General features: G+C 31.6%; 1 protein-coding gene across 1 annotated transcript in view; it reads right to left on the bottom strand.

The window, feature by feature from the left end:
* The window catches only part of LOC118450130 (fatty acyl-CoA reductase wat-like), an 86,207-nt gene extending 77,291 nt beyond the window's left edge, over positions 1 to 8,916 (bottom strand). The window contains exon 1 of the mRNA XM_085664409.1: positions 8,708 to 8,916. The gene's annotated coding sequence lies outside the window, so the exon portion shown is untranslated. The remainder of the gene's footprint in view (positions 1 to 8,707) is intronic.
* Positions 8,917 to 10,469: the final 1,553 nt, after the last annotated feature.

Genomic DNA, 10,469 nt, shown 5'->3' with positions numbered 1-10,469 from the left:
TACATTGGTTTTAAATCAATTGATTCAGTAATTTTTCTTTTTGTAATTTTTGCGATTAGATTTGAGAAATATATTGTTAAAACTTGAAATGTAAGCTTCTATGGTAAATTTTTATTAAGTATATTTAATATATTTACAATTGATATAAAATTCCAGCTCCGAGAACTGAGTCCTCTTGAAATTTCGAATTCGTTTTTCAATAGCTAATTTTTATTTCTTTTTTTGGCAGTTTTACTCGTTTTTTTATCCTTTTTGTTGTACCTGTTTGGGGTGCAGGACATCACAGACCAACTATAAACACAATTTAAAACAAATAAATGTTTGTAAATAGGACTAGCGCCGCCATTTGTCAGTAGATGAGATATGTATCTTTATATTGCCAGAACAGTGCGCATTGTGACAGTCGCTGTATTTTGGTGGAGTAATATTGAAGTTCGCAAAATCTTGGGTGTACTATTCCTCCTGAGTACAGTAAATTTGTTTTGCGTTAATTTTTGATTTTCTATTATTAAAGATTTTTAGTCCATTCATGCTTTTTACCGTCATGCGTGATCCTATATATATAAGTATGGTAAAAGTTATTTTCTAACCTTATGTCTCGTTATATTTCAGAATCAAATGCAATCAATGAGAAGGAAAAACAAGTTATTATACATTAATGAATGATATGATGAAAATAAAGGAGAAATCGAATCTTTTGATCAGTTAAGTCATTCAGTCACTGTTAATAGTAACATTAATCGTTGGCCTATAAGAATTTTCATCGGGATGTTGGATACAGTTGCTATAAATGCCAGAATATTACTGAAAAGTAAAAATGCTGATAGAAATGTCAAAATTCTATAATAAATAGAAATATTAATATGTTCAAATTCTCAATCTTGTCTGATAGAACTTTATATTAGAGCGTTTCTATATGCTATTTCTTTGATTTGATTTTAAATTAGGAATTAAGAGCATACTCGAACTTGGTATTGGGCAAATGAATTCTCTCGAATTATAGTATATGAAAAGCAACACCCTTATGATTTGTCCACGTTCGAAAGACGGGAAAACTAAGATTGAATGTCCCTCATATAGACGCCCAATTTGCCATAAGCATCACTTTGAGTTATTCATTGTTCAGTTAATCGGTCACGAGTAAACATTTTATTATTTTTTTACTGTAATTTCTTTTTTTTATAGCTCTTTGTAGAGATAAGAGATTGTATGTATGGTAATTTCAATTAAATGAATGAAAAAAAAAAAATACTGAAAATAATGGAGATTGATGGAATTAATGAGTATTTTTTTTGTTCTCAAAATAAGATATTTTTGTACTAGAAAATAATTGTATGTTTTGAAACGACCATTTGAGTATTTATTTTATTCTCAAAGAAAGAACAAAGTTTAATTAACTCTCATTAGACTGATGTCACAAACGTCACTATATACAAGGTGATAATCAATACTTCCCTATTTAATTATTTCCTTTTTATATATTTCTTTTTTATATATACATATTCAAGCACTATAATAAATTTTTCTTTGATTTTTATTTTGTACAAATATCAGCATACTGTTTCTCGCTTGACAACTAGCTTATATTAATGGGTCAGGCCATCCAGAGCGCTCGAAAAATGGGTTTATTTTTAAAAATCAAACTCAAAAGTATCAAACGAACATTTATTATTTTTTGCTACATGGTGATTTGTAGCTTAAACAATTTGTCATACAAAAATTATTTTAAAGTATTTAAAAATAGCGGCATTGCAGGTGATGCCGTAGAAATTTGGAACGCTGGAACGCTCGTTGCTGACCGGAAGTGGATCTCCGTAATGGCGCATTTGAAGAAAAAAATTATTTTCTTATTCGTGAATATTATGGGTATAAATTAGCATACAGATTTTTTCCTGTCTTGAGAAATGGGTAATAAGTAAATGAAATATTGTTTTTGCACGAATATTTGACAACAAAAAAATTAATATTAAAAAAACTAATTAACATATCGCAAAAATCATACGTTACTTTATAGATAATGTATCTGGGAGTATTGTGTCCAAATTTCAAGTCGATTAGTCCTGTAGTTTTCGAAATTTCTTTTCGGTTATATCGAAAAATGTAGATTCGAGAAAAACGCAAAAGAAAATGTGCCCGGTTATTTGGTTGATACAGTGATTTTTTTGCGCATATTTACTCAGAGATTCCTGGTCCATATGATGTTCCTTCAGCAGCAGATAGGGTATCTTGAAATTTTCTCTCGGATGATCTTCGAGCTTGGTGAGCGTCTTTCGTATTTTCTTGTATTTGGATCTCAGCGGTTTCGCAACATTGCTTGTCAACATTCATAATTTATAGTAGCGATGCCCGATTTGCAGATGCATCAAATTCATCATCTATAGGATGTTTTTGTAGCCATCGTTGATGAATTGCTTTTAGAAGTCATCGACCAAACAACAGAGGCTCTGATTATTTTTAATGAAACCTCCTTCACACCGCACCAACAATTCATCCCAAATGAGATCCTTAAAAATTGGTCAAATGGCACCGTGAACGATTGAAGGTAGAAAATTTTCGTACTCATATTCATCCAAAGTGCCGATTGCTTTCGATTTTTGCCAAGAAGATCACGTGTTTTCTCCAGAAGAACAATTTTCATCTTGCGGCTTTTCATGTCGTGGCTTCATTTCGTCTTTGGAATAAGAAGACCTTCGAATAGTAAAACTGTAGTATGCTCTTAACTAGTTGATTAGCTTATCAGATAGTTTTCTTCTTCCATCGAAAATTTTGCTTGCTCTTTTGCGTTGCAAAGTCGTTTGGCCACTCTTTTCTGCACGTGATTAGTGCATTCTTTTTTGTCACTTTTTCTTCACTGTACGCATACGAAAGGACACAATGGAACAGTCATACACGACGAGTATGTACGGACCGTACCGCGCGATACACTACTTGCAGTGGCTCAAGCTATGAACACCTATAACTTCGTCAATTTTTCGAATTTATTGATCTTGGCTTAAATTCCTCACAAAATTTCAAAGTCAATGAAAATGTAAAAAAAAAAAAAAAATACAATTTTTTTAATCTTCTAGAGTAACCAGTCCCCTTAATCTTTTCACCCTCATCTAATCTCAATTCATTCGATCAACTTTATAGATCAAATTATTACGAAGGTTATTAACGTGCTATTACATTGTCTTATTGTATTAAATCATTCACGTCTGTACGAAAAGTAGGGTAATATGAAACTATCAGTAACTTAGGCATTAACATTATTATCTACGTTTTCTATTACATTGTCACTTGCCGATTGCTTTTGTACTCGTTTCTTGTGTTTCTTACATAACAACCAGGTCAGATAGGTTCTGCTTCTTTACTTCTGATTTTTTGTATCTTCTCTAAATACATGAGACATATCGTTCTGTTTATTGTTCTGCATTTAAAAAAGATCATAATAGATTTTTGTCATTAAAAATGATTAAGACAAAGAATAAAAATCTTTTCATCTCTGTAAGCAGCCGAGTGTACTTCGAAAAAATCCTCGAAAAAATCCCAACCATTTAATTGGAAAGTCAGGGAGTAATCTGTATTTGTTTTTTCACAAATCCCACGTCAATATTTTATAATAAATGCAAATATAATTTTTAGATACTATGTTAATGCACCCTATTCAGAAAAAGACATCATTTTTTGATAAATCGTTAATAAATTATGATTTAACGATCAAGAGAAAAATTTTTTAGATTTAATTTAATTTTTATATTATAAATAAATTCTTTTATTGAAAATAAACAAAGTGTATTGTTCCTGAAAATTATTAATAATGGTCAATCCTATCATCCAACAAATATTCGAAAATTGGACTGTATTTAGAAAATATTAGATCGAATTTTCTCATGCGTTATTACTTATCTCACTTGAAATTATTTTATGTCTTTTATAAATAACGTTTTTATTTTCCGAAGTCATATATATACATACATAATGACTAACAAAAGTATTCGAACGCTCGGTATTAAATCTTAAAATAATAAAATCGTACATGTTAGACTTAAATTTTGGAAGTAATGCAACCACTATAAAGCATAACTATCGAAATTATATGTACAAACTTTGAAATGAATCGTATAATATTTATAGTACATATAAAACATTCATTGCAAAGATGTATTGAAACAGGGTCACAAAAGTATTTCAACGGTATTAATTATATGCACTTTAATGAAATTACTCATTAATTGGATTTTCCACATGTTTTCTCTACGAAAACATTTTTCGACCACTTGTTATCTAAGCATTCAAATACTTTTGTGATCATTACAATGAATGTTTCATAACTTTTACTAATATTATTCGATTCGCTTCAAATTTAGTATACATAATCTGGATAGTTATGCTCTATAATAACTGCAATATTACTTCCCGAGCTTAAGTGTAACATTTTCATTATACATGTAAAGTTTCAATAGTGAGCATTCGAATACTTTCGTGAGCCATTGTATTGTACATTCTTCGTATTACAACATTCATTTTCCGAGGGCGTATTTGTATATGTTCTTCATAGCAAATGTCTTCGTGCTTCTCGGATTTGATGGCAGTAACGCGTAAAAATGACGCTAATGTTACGCTATGGTGACACAGCAGGACCAGTAAGATTACTTTGGGCGAAGAACATAAGCCAACATTCGTCTATACACCGCCATTTGGCCACGCCTATTATCTCCCTTTCTTCTATTTCCTACCAATCCTATATTTTAACATAGTTGAAGTTGTTAATTTTCTTTAGATTAGTTATTTTTGTTACTTCCAATGTTATCACAAAATGATGTATGGTATGAACTATAATATATTTTATTGTCTTTTGTATGTTTTCTCAACATTAAGACATTTAGTCCCTATCTTACCTATCTATAGAGACAGTTAATTTCAAAATAGAAAATATTCCCAAAATTACATTGCATTGATCTAAAAAAAAGAGAGAGAGAGAGAGAAAGAAAAAATTGTAACCATATTTAAAAATAACTACTGCTTTATAGAATGTACATATTTATAAATTTATTGGGTTGTTCGGAAAGTAATTTCGTTTCTTCCCGACAGAACATTTAATTGTATTTTTTTTGCAACCAACTTTACATTTAAGCCGCGTAATCATATGTTTTGAGGGCTGATATAACAAGGCTTGTGTGTGAAAAAGTCTAATTTATTCTACGCAGTAGTTTTTGGTTGGTGCCATATTAAATATAGGGAGCAATAAGCAGCATTTTCGTCATATTTTACTTTTTTACTATAGAAAAGGTAAAAATGCTGTTCAAGCTAGAAAGAAATTAACCGATGTGTATGGAAAAGATGTGTTGACAGTACGCTAGTGCCAGAGGTTTGCAAAATTTCGATCCGGCAATTTTGATGTCGAAGTTGCATCACGTTCTGGAAGGCCGTTTGTAGCTGATAAAGACACGATAAAGGCATTAGTTGATGCAAACCGGCGAGTAACAACACGTCGGTGAGAGGTTAAATTTATCAAATTCAACTGTTTAGGACCACTTGAAAGGCCTGGGTTTAACCCCGAAGGTTGATATATGGAATCTCCATGTTCTCACGGAGAGAAATTTGTGTCGTCGCGTTGACGTCTGAGATTCGCTTCTCAAATGTCACGAAAATGATCCATTTTTGAAGCGCGTCATTACTGGGGACGACAAAAGGGTTGTATATAACAACGTCAAACGCAAGAGATTATGGAGCAAAACGGCTCAAAGCATTTCCAAAGCCAATATCCATCAATAAAAGGTGATGCTGTCTGTTTGGTGGGATTATAAAGGAATCATTTTTTTGTGATTTTACCGGATAACACAACAATTAATTCGGAAGTCTACTGTCATCAGCTGAACGAACTGAATGATTGACAACAGAAAAGGTATAGTGTTCCACTAAGATAATGCGAGACCTCATACAAGTTTGGTCTCTCGCTAAAAGCTTTTACAGCTTGAATGGGATATAATGCCACACCCACCATAATCTTCAGATTTGGCACCTTCGGATTATTATTTATTTCGGTCACTGCAAAATTTTTTAGACGGTAAAACCTTCACTTCGAATGAGGAAGTCAAAAATCACCTCGATCTATTTTTGTCAGCAAAGACCAATAATTTTATGTGCATGGAATCATACTATTACCAGAAAGATGGCAAAAGGTATTGGACCAGAATGGCCAGTATAGAATTTAATAAAATATTTGTTCATTATACGAAAATTGTCTATCATTTTCACAAAAAAAAAACGAAATTACTTTCCGAACAACCCATGATATCTGCCATCATCGTAGTATATTTTAAGAATTTGAAAACGTCAAAAATTAATCTGTGAATGTAGAATCTTTTATCATTTTGATTTCCGTTAGTTTAAGCTTTGAAATGTAAGAGGTTGTAATGTTAACTACTTTACAGTTAATTCGAAACCTTCGGTCGAGCAACATCTACACTACGTGAGTACAAGGAAAAAATGCTGTTTCAAATGTTTATGATTTCGATAAAAGTGCATCAATTTTAATTGTGCAAAATGGAAAATATTTTTAAAAGTAAATAAAATTATATGGATATTCATTTTTAAAAATTATCATTATTTCGCGGAAGTGAAATGGAAGTAAGTACAATATTACGGGAAACAGTTTTTTTCAAAATATTCTATATTACAAAACAGTTAGGACTGGACATGGAATAAATAATCAAGATTGGAAAATATTAAATTATTTGCTTTCGATAGCATGAGTATATCAACGAACTTGTGTGATCTGTTCACAGGCCAATATGATTAACTCTACTATAGAATTCTTTTTAAATTTTCATGACAATGGACTTGATTAAAATTTATTTTTTTATATTAAAAATAAATTTTAAATTAAAAATAAATAATTAAGCTTAACACCACTAAATGATCAACAATTTTATTGCCTCTGAATAATAAATAATGTTACTATACCAATTTTCTTTACGATTTGTTTCATGTAGTTAATCGATCTAGCGAATGAAATTGGTTTGTACCTAAATCAAATAACTCGACAAAATTCGCCCACTCATTTTCAATTAAATTTATCACCTAAACTTTATTTACCTCTGATAGTCCATTTCACTATTGTTCTTCTGTAAATTATTTATCAAAATGTCTGAATGTTTACTTAAGTCGATTTGAAATTTACTGAAGCAGACTATTATTTGCAGAATCTCGTGCCGTTTGATCATATTGAACAAAAATAAATCAAGAAAAGTAGGAAGGATTATAAATTCTAAAAAAAAAAAATAATTAATACATCACGACCGAGTCATATGCTTTACGTGTGAATTATAATTCATGTTTTTGCTCGCAAAAATCTCTGCATTGAAAGCTGAGTGATCTCTTATTTGAATAATATTCCCATAAATCCATTTTATAGTCCGTCGGCAATGAAAAATAATCATTTTAATGGAAACATTTACATTCGTATACCTATACATATTCCTAGAACTAAACATATATCTATATTTATCTCGCGCAGACGATATATTGGCTTGTTTATTTACTTGCACGAAGTACAGCAACAACTACAGCTTGGAATATATTTAATCTACATATGTACAAATTGTTAATGAATATTTATGTTTTTCAAAATCAATGTCAAAGGAGACAAAAAAAGCAAAACTATCCGGAATAGCGAATATTATATAATTCATAAGAAATATTCGATATTCCATCACAGATGAGAACTTATCCAATTTAACAGGTTCTTCTACGATTCTATTCTTTTAAATTAGTCTTTTTTTTTTTAAATTAATTCTTTTAAATTAATTCTTTTAAATTAATTTTGAAGGTAGTGAGAAATAAAAATATGAAGTATTTTTAGAATTAAAAAAAAAGGAATATTAAAAATTAATAATTTAGTTTAAATATAGTATAAAGTATATGAAATTATTTGTAATAATGAATTATATATAATGTAATTATTTTATTGTAAAATATATTATTTATTAGTTTATTATAATATTAAATATTTAGTATTTTGTAGACATAAAAGAAAAAAAGAAATTGATAAATAATGTTTTGAACTAATATATAAAAGCTATGTATTAATTTCTTGAATTAATATGTAATTATAATATATATGTCCATGGTGCAGAAAAGGTTTAGAATATCTTTGAATGAGTGCTTTCCAGTTATTTGCCAGGTTGAGAGAGATATCTATATTTGTATTTATATTTATGTCACACGGACATTACCTAAATGAAACATAGGTCAATCTCTCCTCGCGCAGAATTCTCCACAACTGCATAATACGGATGAATAAAAATCGAGCAAAAGAAAAGTGAAAGAACCTTTCTCGTACGATGAAGAAGTAAAAAGACTTACAAGTTTATCTATACGAACACGTTCGCAGATTGATCTGGAACAGTAGAAATGATGGAATTACTCTTAGAAGAGGATGGACAAGAAGTAGTCGTTACGGAAAACGACTTCGAGAGATTTTAATCTTTTCAAAAGATAGTTCAACTTCGTCTCGCTATTGTGACATCAACTTGATGTTGTGTCTTGAATGGCTGTAGAGTAACCGAAGTGCCTGCAGCCTTCCAATTACACCAACCTAATCACACGCCTCTTTTTCGGTCAATCGTTTCGAAATCTTACACGGGAGCGAGGCTCTTCTTTCCTCTTTTTTCTTCACAATAGGGCAATCGAACTACGCCAGGAAAGATTTACTTTAACTTACTTATTCGATGAAACGATGATAGAGGCTCCGAATATCGTTCCTCGCGTCTATACTTCTTTCGTGTGTTCCTGACTCTGGTACTGATCCTTGAATTGGTTTTCTCTTGCTAACGATAGCTGAGGAATAATAGGGCTAAGCGATGCTTGGTATTCCGCACACTTTTCTTCTCTTTTACGAATTGATTTATTTAGTATAAAATCGATGATGGAAATTTACAATGAATAATAATATAAGTCTTAATATAATATAAGTCTTAAGTATTGTAACTGCTAATTGTAAAGAACTGTGCTTAGCGACTGACTCCAACAAAATGATCTTAACGGCTAACTGTGATGAATTTATCTAGACGACTGTGGATGATGATGTCCTGACGATGAAGTGTTGACGATTAAGTTTTTTCTGCTGCGTCCTCGCCTGCACATGCCTCTCCTACACATACATACTTGCAAGAATCATTCTCGCGCATTTTACTATCGTCAATTTCCAAGCGATAAGCCATTTCGTTACACTGTTGCTGCATATATTAGGGTATCCCATAAGTTTGTTTCTTTTTTCTAATGTGAAAGGAATATACAATGTTTACTGTTTAAGTTATTATTTATTTTGTTATATAAGAACCCTTTTGCTCTATTATCTTCTTCCATCTCTCAGGAAGCCTCATTATGCCTTCATTCCGAAATTGTTGTGTTTTGGACAAAAAATAATCCCGGTGGTGCACTTTTTCGCTGACTGGATTTAAAATGCTTATCGCGAAGAGAATTTTTTGAGGACAGAAAGAAGTAATAATCAGATGGAGCGAGATCATTGAGAGTATGCAGATGCGGTAAAACATCCCAATCAAATTGTAAGAGCTTTTCTCTTACCGCTAATGCAATATGTGGTCTCACGTTGTCATAATGAAAAATAATGCCTCGTCGGTTCATTTATTATGGCTATTTCTTGTTATAGCAGCTTTCAATTGATTCAGTTGATCGTAGAATTTATTGTTTCACCTTGAGGAAGGAGCTCGTAGAAAATTACACCTTTCCAATCTCACCAAATGGATAAAAGAACTTTTTTGGGCTGTAATCCCTGCTTTGCAACAGTTGAAGTTGTATTGTCCTTATACCAAGTGCGTTTTCTATGGACATTTTCATATAAAATCCAAGTTTTGTCTCCAGCGACAAGCCTCTTTAGAAACGGATCTTCTTCATGTCGCTGGAGAAGCAAGTCGCATGTAGAGTTGCGATTCATAAGACTAGTTTTCATTAGTAAGTGCGGAACTCAAAATTCGCAGAGATTAACATATCCCATCTTAGTTAGGTGATTATGTACTGTTGTTTTGAGAATCCTAGTGGCGTTCACTATCTCGCGCATACTATATCGCGGATTTTCATCAAGCATGCCCTTGATAAGGCCCGTATCCATCGTCTTTGGGCGGCCGTTGCGGTCTTCATCTTCCAGATTAAAATTTCCCCCTTTAAATTTTTTAAACCAATTACAAACGTTTGTAATAATTATAGCACCATCTCCGTATATGATATAAATCTCTTCGACAGTATTCTTTATACTATCACCTTTTTTGAAACAATGAAACATAAGATGACGTAAATGTCGTCTCTCTCTATCCATGTTTAACACTGTGGATGAAAGTTTGAAAAGAGACTGTGGCGCAAACGAAACGTACTATAAAATAGCTTTGGGACGACTGAAACCGATGACATAGACGGATAATGAGAAACTTTTGGGACACCTAATACTTCCTTGGTCAGCTTTATCTCTG

This window comes from Vespa mandarinia, unplaced genomic scaffold (assembly GCF_050613455.1).
Source record: "Vespa mandarinia isolate Hongniang unplaced genomic scaffold, ASM5061345v1 scaffold_57, whole genome shotgun sequence".
NCBI lineage: Eukaryota > Metazoa > Arthropoda > Insecta > Hymenoptera > Vespidae > Vespa > Vespa mandarinia.
This window is presented reverse-complemented; position numbering and strand designations above follow the sequence as displayed.